A 12,577-nucleotide genomic window follows, 5' to 3' on the forward strand; every position below is an offset into this window, starting at 1 on the left:
TGTTTCTGTTGTTAAATGGATGTATTTTACTGCATTTTATTACATACACTTTATATGGGCATTACACAGAATATCCACACAGTACAGTTTTCAATTACTTCACTGACTTGAAGCTAAAAAGAGCCAAGTATCTCCCACAGTAATTTTTCCATAATCACATTAGGAATATTGTGTCCAGTTTTGGGTAATTCGATTTTAAAAAGGACAATAAGAATTGAAGCAAGTGCTGAGAAGGCTACCAAAGTAGGGAAGGATAAGGAAACCAAGCACTATAGGGAAACATGTAAAAGGAATATCTATCTTCAGCATGGAGAAAAGATAGCTTACAGATGCGATAGCCCTCCAAGTATTTGAAGGGTTGTCATACAGAAGAAGAGTGTACATGTCCTACTGCCCCAGACAGCAGGATCAGAACCGATAGATTACAATTACATATATTACATTATTAATTCTTACATAATTACATATATAAGCTGTCAAGAAGAATTTTTCTAGCTGTGTAATTAAGGATAGCTTCAAACTTTGCTCTGCACTGCTTCCTGATATCTTCACTCAAACTGTATGCAGATGTACTGGATCCTGCAGAAAGATTTGGGTGGAGGTCCCCAGATTCTCATGATGTATGAAAATTCTTGCTTGTTTGACAGCTGAGTTCTGCGAATTCCTGTGACTTTGCATTGCTTTGATCTTGTGGTGTTACAGCTTCTTCTCCAAAGTTAGTTCCCTAATTTATTTTGTGAATTTCGAAACAATTTTGAAATCTTTTCCAAAGTCAGAGTTTACATGTCTGTCAACATTCTACAGACTTGTTTGGAAATGCCATTCAATTGTTTCTTAGTTTTAAGCAATCTTTCACTGATACAATATAAATATTTTAATGTGCTAACACTTCTGGTTGCCAGCAGGCAAAATAGTTAATTGGATGCCTGCCACAGTCCAGAAATATGCCAACTCAGACAGATGTTTTAGAGATGAGAAATCCCTTTCACCTATAGGATTTGTACAGTATTTGGGTGAATACTAGCAGGAAAAAAATGACATTGCTATACGTGTGTACCATCCATTCAAGAAACAAAGGATGAACTTTTTGCTAACCAGCTAAGAGTGCAGGAAATATGCCACTATAGTAATGGGGGACTTTCACTTCCCTGACATTAACTGGGAAACAAACTTTCTAGTGAGATCAAACAGACTTCTGACATACCTAGCTAGCTAGCTGACAGTTTTGTCATCCAAAAGATGGAGGAGGGGGCTAGAAGATCAGCTATGCTGAATTTGATTCTTACAGCAATGAAATGGTTGAGGAAATAGAAGTTGTAAGAACTTTGGGGAATAGTGACTGTATCATACTTGAATTAACCATATTGGAGGCACAGGTGACCAAACCAGGTTAGATGTGTTTTAGATTTTAACAGAGCTAACTTCAACAAAGTAAGAGAGACAATAGGGAAGAATCCATGGATAGAAATCATAGGGGGGAAAAGACCAAGATTCTTGGGATACTCTAAAAAAATGAGGTAATAAAGGCCCAAGCAAAAGCAATACCATAGAGAAACCCCCCCCCCCAAAGGATTCCAGATGAAACCAGCATGCTTTCTGAAAAACAGAGACAAAAAGGACAAGTATAAAAAATATAAATAGGGACACATAACTAGAACAGAACACTAGCAAATAATCCAAATCTGCAAGGATGGAATCAGAAAGGCTAAGGCTTAGAATACGATAAGACTTGCAACAAATGCTAAATAAAAAAATAAAAACTTTATTTCACTATGTAAGGAACAAGAAGAAAGTCAGGGAAATCATCAGTCCACTAATCAGAGAAGATGGCAAGAAGGTAACAGGTAGTAGGAAGAAAACAGAACTGCTGAGTTCCTTTTCTCTAGCTGTCTTTATGTAAAACTTTTTGCATTGGTTTCCAAAAAACCAAATTTAAATAGTTAAAATCAACCTTTTTTAGTCTGAGTCAAATAGACCCGGCAACAGTACAAGGGTAAGTTTTTTCACCCAGCAAAAACTAAGCACCCCCCCAATACTCATAGAAAGAACCCCTCAAATGAGACAATGTCATGTAATTTCAAGTTTCAGACATGCAGGGAAATTTTTTTTACAGGGTCTCAAACTTCCTTTCCGGTCAAATATGACCCAGACAGAACAGCAGAGTTAAAGATACCAGCTGGTCTCACTCACCTCACAAGATATCCTAAGGAAATCATTCAGATTTAAGGAAATATCACATGCCTCTAGAAAGGCAGTAAAAAAAAATCAGTGGCAAGCTAGCATCCTGTTTCTTGGAAATACACCTCAAAAGGACAGTGCCAGAAACCACTAAAGCTGTGAAGGATGACCCCTCCCCAGATAGATTTCTAAATCCTGCTTCTTTTCAGGAACAGAGATTAACCTTTTTCTTTCCAAACAAAACTGAATAGGGAAAATTATCCCATCAATAAACACAGGTATAAATATCACTAAGCATAAAATTAAATTTCACCAAAAACTAGTTTTAGACCAAAACTCAGAGAAGGTATGTAAACTCATGTTTGAATGTCAATCTTTTTAGCTAGCCAAGAAGCCTTGCTGAATGTCACTCATCTTGGTCCCTTGTATTAAAAGCTTCTTTCCTGCAGCTTTGTTTTGTTATTCAATTATTTCTTTGAAGTGCTGATTGTTGCATCCTGCAGGGAAGAACTCCTAACAGGTGAGTATTTCACCCCAAAAGCAGTGTAAAAAGCTTAAAACAACCCTTCCCCTTTAAGAAAGTCAAGCCCCAGCAAAGTACCAGCAAAGTAAAACAAAAGCAAAAATTATGGAGTCAGTAAGTCTGGGCACATGGCCAAGAATCTTTAGCTGTTACAATGTAATAAGGGTTAACTGAGAAGCAGTTTCTGTTAGCAGGGAAATAAAGATTAGACTAGAAACAATATTAGAATGCCTTCCTTACAGGGTTAGGACAGTTCCTTGGGAGTTAACCTGAGATACAGGACCAATGGGAAACTGTTCAACCTGTGAAGACTCCAAGCTATCACCAAGGAGACTGTGCTGTGTGACCTCCTCTTTGCTAACAACTGTGCCTTGAATGCTGGATCAGAGCAGGAAGTGCAAATTTGTAGCAGCATGGGACCACTTTGGTCTCCTTATCAACATAAGATGGAAATGATGCATCAGCCAGCTCTGAAAGCCAAATACAGTGGTACCGCTACTTAAGAACTTAATTTGTTCCATGACCAGGTTCTTAAGTAGAAACGTTCTTAAGAAGAAGTGATTTTTCCCATAGGAATCAATGTAAAAGCAGATAATGTGTGCAAACCCATTAGGAAAGAAATAAAAGCTCAGAATTTGGGTGGGAGGAGGAGGAGGAAGAAGAAGAGGAGGAGAGTCACTGTTGAAGGAAGGTGAGGTGAAGGGAATAAAAAAAATTCCAACCTTTAAGGCTTAAAAAAAAAGAGGGACTGAGGTGGCGATGAGGAGCACATGCCTCCAATACACCCAGCGCGAGGCTACTTCCCATACACTGCCTCCCATACATTGGCTGCTGCTGCTTCTACCTGCTGCCTCTTCCTTCCCATGCTGAAGGACTTCCCTCTCCTCTCGCTCACTCTCTTTGTAGCCAGCGCCTTTCCTTCACTGTGGTGACTCCTCAGCTGCCCAGAGCAAAGGGAGTGTTTCTTTTATCTGGGTGCTAGCAGAGGTTTATTCCCTGTCCAAGTGCCCAGAGAAAGGAAAATGCTTCGTTTGCTCTGGATTGCCAAAGTTTCCTTAAGCGCCACTGAAAGGCAGTGGCAGCCCAGAAAAGCCTGAGATAGCTGGGATTAAAGGGGGAATGGCGGGAAACTGGCCAGGCCTTCGTGCCGCTCTCAAATTTCCTGGGAAATTATTCTGGGCTTGGGTTCTTAAGTAGAAAATGGTTCTTAAGAAGAGGTGAAAAAAATCTTGAACGCCCATTTCTTATCTAGAAAAGTTCTTAAGTAGAGGCGTCCTTAAGTAGAGGTACCACTGTACTAAGATTTGTTTGTTTGTTAGATTGATTGATTTATATTCCAGCCCTTTCTGAAGGCTTGGGGTGGCTTACAACATATAAAAATGATACAAAATATCCTAAATCCAATTAAATGTAAAATTAGCTAACACAAACCCAATTTACTTAAAAATCACTCATTCCCATTCAACAACAGACATACATTTCATTACAAAATAAATCATTCTTTCAACATACAGATCCCACCATCACAGTGAAGGGACAAAGCAGTGGACCAATTTACATACCTTGGCAGCACCCTCTCCCATGCAAAGACAATTGACATTGAGGTGAACTACAGAATTGCCAAGGCAAGCTCTGCATTTCGCAGATTATTGACCAATGAGTGGGACCATCATGGAATAAGCCTTGCTCCAAAGTTCAAAGTCTATTGAGCAGTAGTGCTAAGTACCCTGATATATGCCACCGAGACTTAGGGAGAGACACAAGCATCTTCCTTCCCCTGAGCCTGACTGCTGGGGTTTCCAGGCAAAGAAGCCTCATCCCGGGCGCCAGAAGCCATGTTCTCTTCCCATCTCAGCAGCAGGAAATGCGAGCCAGGAGACAATGGGATGGCACCGGGCTGCCTCCTGCCGATACCGGCCGATTTTTGCTCCGCACAGTCCCTAGGAAAGGGCAGGGAAAAGGAGACAACAGGCCGTGTTGAGCCTGCACACTTGCCATGGTTGCACCAGCTGCAGCAAGCAGGGCCAGGCGCCGCTTACTGGCTGCCAGCAGGGGGGAGGGTCCAGCTCAGTGAGGTCGCTACAAAGCCTTGAGTTTCTTTGGCCGAGGGCAGAAACTTTGTTGCTGCAGCAGAGGAGGCGGTGGCAGCCACGGCAGCAGGACGAGCCCTCCAAGACCCTCCCCACAGGACTCAGGCCGCGCAGATAAGAAGGGGAATGCTCGCCTGAGAGTGCGTGGAGTGAAGCTGCATCAGCGGAGTCAGGTGAAAGGGCTGTGGCAGGGGCCAGTTAGGTGCTGCCTCTCTCGGAGCGACTGACTGTTGGGTTGGGAGGGGGCTCATATCCATTGGCCCCCACCCCAATCTCTAGCCTTCAGAGGCGCCTTTGGGAGGGTGAGCTTTAAAGAAAAAGGCAGAGAGAGGGCAAGGTGAGAGCTCCAGTTTTGGCAGCGCCGTCAGCTGAGCAACGGGAACGACCGCCATTTCCCCCCCACAGGACACACACACTCCTGCGACACTGGAGTTCTCGCCTCGCCCTCTCTCTGCCTTTCTCTTTAAAGCTCACGGCGCAGCACTCAGCCTCACCCCTGACCAGAGGTGCATGGTGGGCTGGCAGAGGAATGGGGAGCTCTCATGCACACAACATTCAGAGAAGAAAAACCTTCATAGCCGGAAGACTTCCATGCATTTTCCTTGCCACCCGCCCTCCAATTCTGGCTCCCAGCTCCACTGAGCAGCCTTGGAAAAGACTGCGCGGGGGATTGTTTTGGGGCATGCGGCCACGTAGATGCGCGCCTTAGGGGGAACAGTGGCTATAACACTATGTTATAGAAATTATTATAGCAGAAAACACACACAGCATTGTATTGTATCACTTGACAAGTTTGACTTGTTTGACAGGAACTATACATAGAATAGACCTGAAATATTTCTGAACTTTTTTTCTTTAAAAAAAGAAGGTATGGCATTTTCTATTAAGCAAAGTCATCACTTTAATAAAGGCAACTCAGTATATATAATATTGCACATTGGGATTTTCTGAACTAACATGCCCACTGAAATGTCTCAAATTGCTTTTCCAAAAGACAACTGGGGTTCCTTGGTTCTTTCCTTGAAAATGATGTGGAATGGAATTCTTCTATCCATAGAGTCACCTGAATTTCATTTCTCAGAAAGCTAACATATATGCACATAGATACATAAACAAGAGGGAAAAAATCACAAATTCATACACCAACAATACAAACTTAGCAAATCCAGATAACTCAACACATCACACAGTTTACCATTAATTCTAATTAATTAATTAATTAATTGCTCTAATGTAAATAAAATGAAATGAAATAAATTGTAAGTTTTGTCTGATCCCTACATAGGTTTTTTTTAAATGAAACTTCCAGCACGTTAATGTTAGTACTATGTACAAAACAGTTGGGTGTGCAATATATAAACAAGCTAACAATGAAGCTAACTGAAGCATAAGATGCACCTTAGTTTATGGGGAGGAAAATAGGGAGAATAATCTGCTTACCAGGTATTCATCTGGCTAGGGTCATTGATCTGGTGAGCTTCAGCACATTATTTTATCCCTGGTTAGGGCTTAAAAAAACTTTGTTCTGAAAGAGTAATAATGAAAGAGCTTGCAAGCCAGTAAGAGCTGGGAACATCATTAGCACCTGGAAAGAAACAGTCAGAGCAAATAGAGCAATGGAAAAAATATGCAAAGACTTAGGGTTTAGAAAACATTCTTCTTAGCAGAGAGTAACAATGAAAGAGCTTGCAAGTGGGTAAGAGCTGGGAACATCGTTAGCACCTGGTTAGGGCTGAAAAGAAACATTTGGAGCAAGTTAGACCAATGGGGGGAAAAACCCTGCAAAGACTTAGGACTTGGAAAATATTCTTCCCAGAGAGCAACAATGAAAGAGCTTGGGAACATTGATAGCACTTGGTTAGGGCTGGAAAGAAACATTTGGAGCAAATAAAGCAATGAAAAAACCCTACAAAGACAGGGTTTGGAAAACATTCTTGGCAGAGAGTAACAAAGAAAGAGCTTGCAAGCCGGTAAAAGCTGGGAATATTGTTAGCACCTGGTTAGGGCTGGAAAGAAACATTCAGAGCAAATAGAGAATGAAAAAAAAGTCAAAAACAGGGTTTGGAAAATATTCTTTGCAGAGAATAACAATGAAAGAGCTTGCAAGCAGGTAAGAGCTGGGAAGATCGTTAACACCTGGTTAGGGCTAGAAAAAAAACATACCTTCAGAGTACAGTGGTACCTCGAGATACGAGTTTAATTCGTTCCGGACCTGGGCTCTTAAGTCGAGCAGCTCTTATCTCGAACGACTTTTCCCCATAGGAATTAATGTAAATAATTTTAATTGGTTCCAGCCCTCAAAAAACTCACAAAGTTAGTCTAAATTATGCAGAAAGACATGTTTTTAATGAAGAAATGTACATGTACATATAAATGAATAATGAAGTTTCTTTCACTTAACTTGTAAACTTTCTTAAACTTTTAAATTTACATATGTTCAACTTCTCTGCCACCCAATCCTGTAGGACAGAGGTCCCCAACCCTTTTTGCACCAGGGACCGGCTTTAAGCGATCAAGAGAGGAATGGGTGAATGAATGGACGGAGGGTGGGAAGGAAGGAAGGAAAGAAGGAAGGGACAGGAACAGAGGAAGGAAGCAAGGAAACTTATGAAAGGGGAGAGTAAGAGAGGAATGAGTGAAGGGAGGGAGGGAAGAAGGTGGGAAGGAGAAAGAAAAGAAGAAATAGAGGAAGGGAAGGTAAAAGAGAGAAAGAAAAAGAGCAAGAAAGAAAGAAAGAAAGCAAGAAGGAAAGAAAGGGGGAAGGGACAGGAACAGAGGAAGGAAGCAAGGAAACTTATGAAAGGGGAGAGTAAGAGAGGAATGAGTGAAGGGAGGGAGGGAAGAAGGTGGGAAGGAGAAAGAAAAGAAGAAATAGAGGAAGGGAAGGTAAAAGAGAGAAAGAAAAAGAGCAAGAAAGAAAGAAAGAAAGAAAGAAAGAAAGGGGGAAGGGACAGGAACAGAGGAAGGAAGCAAGGAAACTTATGAAAGGGGAGAGTAAGAGAGGAATGAGTGAAGGGAGGGAGGGAGGGAAGAAGGTGGGAAGGAGAAAGAAAAGAAGAAATAGAAGGGAAGGTAAAAGAGAGAAAGAAAAAGAGCAAGAAAGAAAGCTGCAAGCACCCCCCCGAGCCCCCCAGGCCGGCTGCAACCTTTTAAAACACGCGCGCCGCTTCGCAGCTGTCTCCTGAAGCCGAACGCGGAAGTTAGCGTTTGGCTTCAGGAGACAGCTCCTTGGCGCTTGTATCTCGAATTTGGGCTTGTAAGTAGAACAAAAATATCTCTCTCCTCCCAGCTCTTATCTCGAGTTGCTCTTAAGTAGAGCAGCTCTTATGTCGGGGTTCCACTGTATAAGATGCACCCAAATTATCAGCCTATTTTAGGGAGGAGAAAGGTGCGTCTTGTACTCCAAAAATACGGTCTTTAAGAGATAAAGTTTCTTGTACTTCCCTCTCTTCAAGGTGTCACTCAAATAGAAGTGAGGCTTTCCTTTCCCATAAATTGAAATTGAACAGCTGGTATTTTTTTATAATTGAGTTAAACTTGCATGGTGCATACAAGACAATGATATTGAGAAGAATATCAGTCTGCTATATAAATAGCAATCTGCATATTTGCATATATGCAAATAGTCTGTGTATGCTGAGCACACTCTCTAACAAAGGGTGCATGCTGAATTTGAATTCTTAGAAAAGTGGGGTCCTAGCAGTGAACCCCACTGATTTCAAAAGAATTTGATCACAGATGAAATATGTTACTAATCTTAGCATTTAGTATTAAGTTAGGCAATAGCTTCAGGCAAACTAATACTTTTTGTCATGTGAGCTTAGTTATGATGGCTATTCTTTTCTGTATCTATGAATGCACCAACATACTATACTGCTTAAATACTCTTAAATTTCTGCTATAACATCAAATCAGATGCTTAAAGTCAATAAAGTCAGGCTTTATTGTTCCCGCATTATGTTCTGCATCAGTTTCAGCATCCTCCTATTGAAATGTTTCTGTGTGTGTACTTCATTTTATTTCATTTCTTGGAGAATCTTCCCTATGGCTTAATAATTTCTTGCATGGATTATTTGCTTCAATCCTTCTTTCCCCCTTCTTTTTTCTTTTGCAACAGAATCCCTTTTTCTAGCTGGTAGGGCAATGAGCTAATCCAGGCAAAGAATCAAGGCTCTTTCCCAATGGCTTTAATGACCAGAAAACTTAGTTGGCAGTCATGGAAATGCTGTATTAAGGGAAAGATGGTGCCTCTAAGCAGAAAAATGGAAATGTTCTCACTTGAGCCGAGATATGGCTCATATGAGACAAACCATGGCTTCCATGCAGAAATAAGTAATTATGAGAAATAAAACAATAATAATTAGAAAATGCACTTTTGATATTTTTAAATAGGCTGCTTGGGACAAACCTGATTATTTTATTAAGAGTTTTCTATAAGAGCTGATTTTTAACCTACTAATAGAAAAGCTTTCCTGACAAACCTTACTTGTCTACAGGCTTTCCTCTTTTTTGCTCTTTTTTCCTTTAAAAACTTCTGATTTGTTATAATCCATAGAAACATAAAAGATTGATGGCAGAAAAAGACCTCATAGTCCATCTAGTCTGCTCTTATACTATTTCGCATATTTTATCTTAGGATGGATATATGTTTATCCCAGGCATGTTTAAATTAAGTTACTGTGGATTTACTGCTGGAAGTTTGTTTCAAGGATCTACTAAGGCAGTGATTTTCAACCTTTTTTGAGCCGCGGCACATTTTTTACATTTACAAAACCATGGGGCATATTGAGGGGGGGGCGCTAAAAAAAGTTTGGACAAAAAAATTCTCTCTTCCTCCCTTTCGCTCTACAGTATTTCTCTCTCCCTCTTTCTCTCCCTCTTTTTTTTCTCTCTCTCTCCATCCCTCTTTCTCTCTTCCTTCTTTCCTCTTTTTTGCTCTTTCTCTCTCCCTCCCTACTTCTCTCCAGTGTTCTCTCTAAATTTTTTTTGGGGTGGGCGGAAAAGTATAGTGTCTGAGCGGCAGTCCCTTCGGGACTGGGCGGCACAGAAATAATAATAACATTTCCCTCTCGGCTTCTGGGCAGGTTTGGAAAACTCTGAGTTGATGATGATTTTTAAGTGAGCAATTGCTCACTGTTCAGCTTAGAGGGAACTATGCTTCCCTCTATGTCTTTCTCTCTCCCACCTTCCCTCCCTCTCTCTCTCTCTCTCTTGCTTTCTTTCTTTCTCTCTCTTGCTCTCTCTCTTGCTTTCTTTCTCTCTTGTTCTTTTTCTCTCTTTCTTTCTTTCTCTCTTGTTTTCTTTCTCTCTCTTGCTCTTTCTCTCTCTCTCTCTTTCTCTTGTTTTTTCTCTCTCTCTGAGCTTCGCGGCACACCTGACCATGTCTCGCGGCACACTAGTGTGCCACGGCACACTGGTTGAAAAACACTGTACTAAGGATCCAGTGGAAGACAGGTAAGAAAACGGGAGTAAGATACTCAGTAATGATTGCCTGTCAATGTCTCTTATTCAGGGAGGTAATTATTTAATTATACTTTGAGTGTTTAAGGCAGGGGTTCCCAAACGTTTTACACAGGGGGCCAGTTAACTGTCCCTCAGACTGTTGGAGGGCCGGACTATAAAAAAAATCCTGCGATTTTCTTAACGCTGCCCTGGGGGAGGAGGCGAAGTGGAGCAAGTCCCCAACTCCTTGCCGAGCTTCCTCTTTCTCTCTCTCGCTCTTCCTTCCTCTCCCTTTCTCTCCCTCTCTTTCCCACTCTCTCTCTCTCTTTATCTCTCTCTTTCCCTCTCTCCCTCTCTCTTTCTATCTCTCCCTCTCCCTTTATCTCTCCCTCACTATGTCTCCCTCTTTCTTTCTTTCTTTCTTTCTCTCTCTCTCACTCTCTATCTCTCCCTGTTTCTTTCTCTAACTCTTTCTCTCTCTCTCTTGCTTCCTTTCTCTCTCCCCCTCTCTCTTGCTTTCTTTCTCTCTCTTGTTCTCTCTCTCTTGCTATCTCTCTTTCTCTCTCTCTCTTTCTTTCTCTCTGTCCCCCTCTCTCTTGCTTTCTTTCTCTCTCTCACTCACTTTCTCTCTCTCCCTCTTTCTTTCTCTCTCTCTCTCTATCTCTCTCTCTTGCTTTCTTTCTCTCTATTGTTCTCTCTCTTGCTTTTTTTCTTCTCTCTCTTGCTTTCTCTCTCTCTCTTGCTTTCTTTCTCTCTCACTCACTCACTCACTCTCTTTCTATCTCTCCCTCTTGCTTTCTCTCTCTCTCTCTTGCTTTCTCTCTCTCTCTTGTTCTCTCTTGCTATCTCTCTCTTTCTTTCTCGCTGTCCTTCTCTCTATTGCTTTTTCTCTCTCTCTCTCTCTTGCTTTCTCTCTCTTTTTCTCACTTTCTCTCTCTTCCTTACTTCTCTGCGGAGGCTGGCAAAGGTTTTTCTTATTTTGAATGTCCTTTGATGCTTTTTAATTTCCTCTGGAACCACCCTTCCCATCGGCCACTCTCACTGGTTGACTCAGTTGTAGTCTAGGGCTCCAGTTTGAGATTTCTTTTCCTACTCCAATCCATTCAAATCCATTCCAGTCCACGCCTTTGGCACTACCTTTCCCACCGGCCACTCTCACTGTTTGGGCTTTTCTTCTCCAGCTCCAATCCGTAGCATCTGTAGCTCCCTATCCCCCTGCCAGCCCGCCGGGGGGGGGGAGGGCAGGAAGACCACAACTGAGAGGCTCGGAACCCGCCCATCCATGGTGGGTGGGGGCAGCTCCCTTTTCTTTTCCCACCACCTATGTCTATTGCCGGCGGCCGTTGCCATGGATTGTCGGGCAGGAGCTGCCCCACTCAAGGAACCCACGGCGCTGGCCGACAGCTTGGCAGAAGGCACTGGCGATAGACATAGGCAGTGGGAGAAGGAAAGGGAGCCACGGCTGCCCCTACCCGCCACGGATGTGCTGGTGCAGAGCCTCCCCGCCCCCCGGCAGGCTGGCAGGGGGATAGGGCACTACAGATACTATGGATTGGATGCTACGGATTGGAACTGGAGAAAAAAAACCCGAACTGGCTGCCAAGAATAAGAACTCTACTCTCCAATGCCAGCAGGTGTGAGCGGCAGGTGTTGGTCAGTGGTTTGGCGGCAGAGGTTTAGTGTTTGAGATGGGAGCACCAGACTACAACCAGACTACAACTGAGCTGGCCAGTCAGAGTGGCCGGTGGGAAAGATAGTGCCAAAGATGTGGACTGGAACGGATTTGAACAGATTGGAGCAGAGGAAAATGGGGACATTCAAAATAATTTTTTTTGCCAGCCTCCACACTTTTGTCGCTCCCTGCCCCCAACTCCAACTCCCGGCTCCATTGCGCGGCCTGGGAAAAGGCTGCGTGGGGGATTGTTTTTGCATGTGTGTGTTTAAAATCTCGTGTGCTGCCGCGGGCCAGATAAATGGCCTCAGAGGGCCGCATGCATCCCACAGGCCGTAGTTTGGGGACTGCTGGTTTAAGGTCTCCCAATGAACAGAGAACCACTATTCTCAGGGATAGTGGGGCTGTGGAAACCTTGATGTCAGATTTCCATTCTCAAACCAGAGCGGAATCCTCTCAATTCTTTACCAGTTTCAACCTATTGTTGGCTTATTGCCTATGAACCACCCACCTGCTGGTGTCAAAAAGCAGATTTTTGGAGAAAGAAGCTTTTGGAAAGTTCATTGTGTATCAAGATTTAGAAACATTGATTATATGCCATCAAAATGCTTTTGATTTCTAGGGAACACACAGCTTTACTCCATGATGCCTAAAAAAGACTTTCAGGTCTTC

The 12,577-nt window shown here is 42.6% G+C and overlaps 1 protein-coding gene across 1 annotated transcript in view; it reads left to right on the plus strand.

Moving 5' to 3' along the window:
* LOC139175661 (veficolin-1-like) overlaps positions 1 to 12,577 on the plus strand; it is a 940,898-nt gene that overhangs the window by 451,413 nt on the left and 476,908 nt on the right. The gene's annotated exons all lie outside the window — the stretch shown is intronic.

Source organism: Erythrolamprus reginae, chromosome 1, assembly GCF_031021105.1.
Source record: "Erythrolamprus reginae isolate rEryReg1 chromosome 1, rEryReg1.hap1, whole genome shotgun sequence".
Taxonomy (NCBI): Eukaryota; Metazoa; Chordata; class Lepidosauria; order Squamata; family Dipsadidae; genus Erythrolamprus; species Erythrolamprus reginae.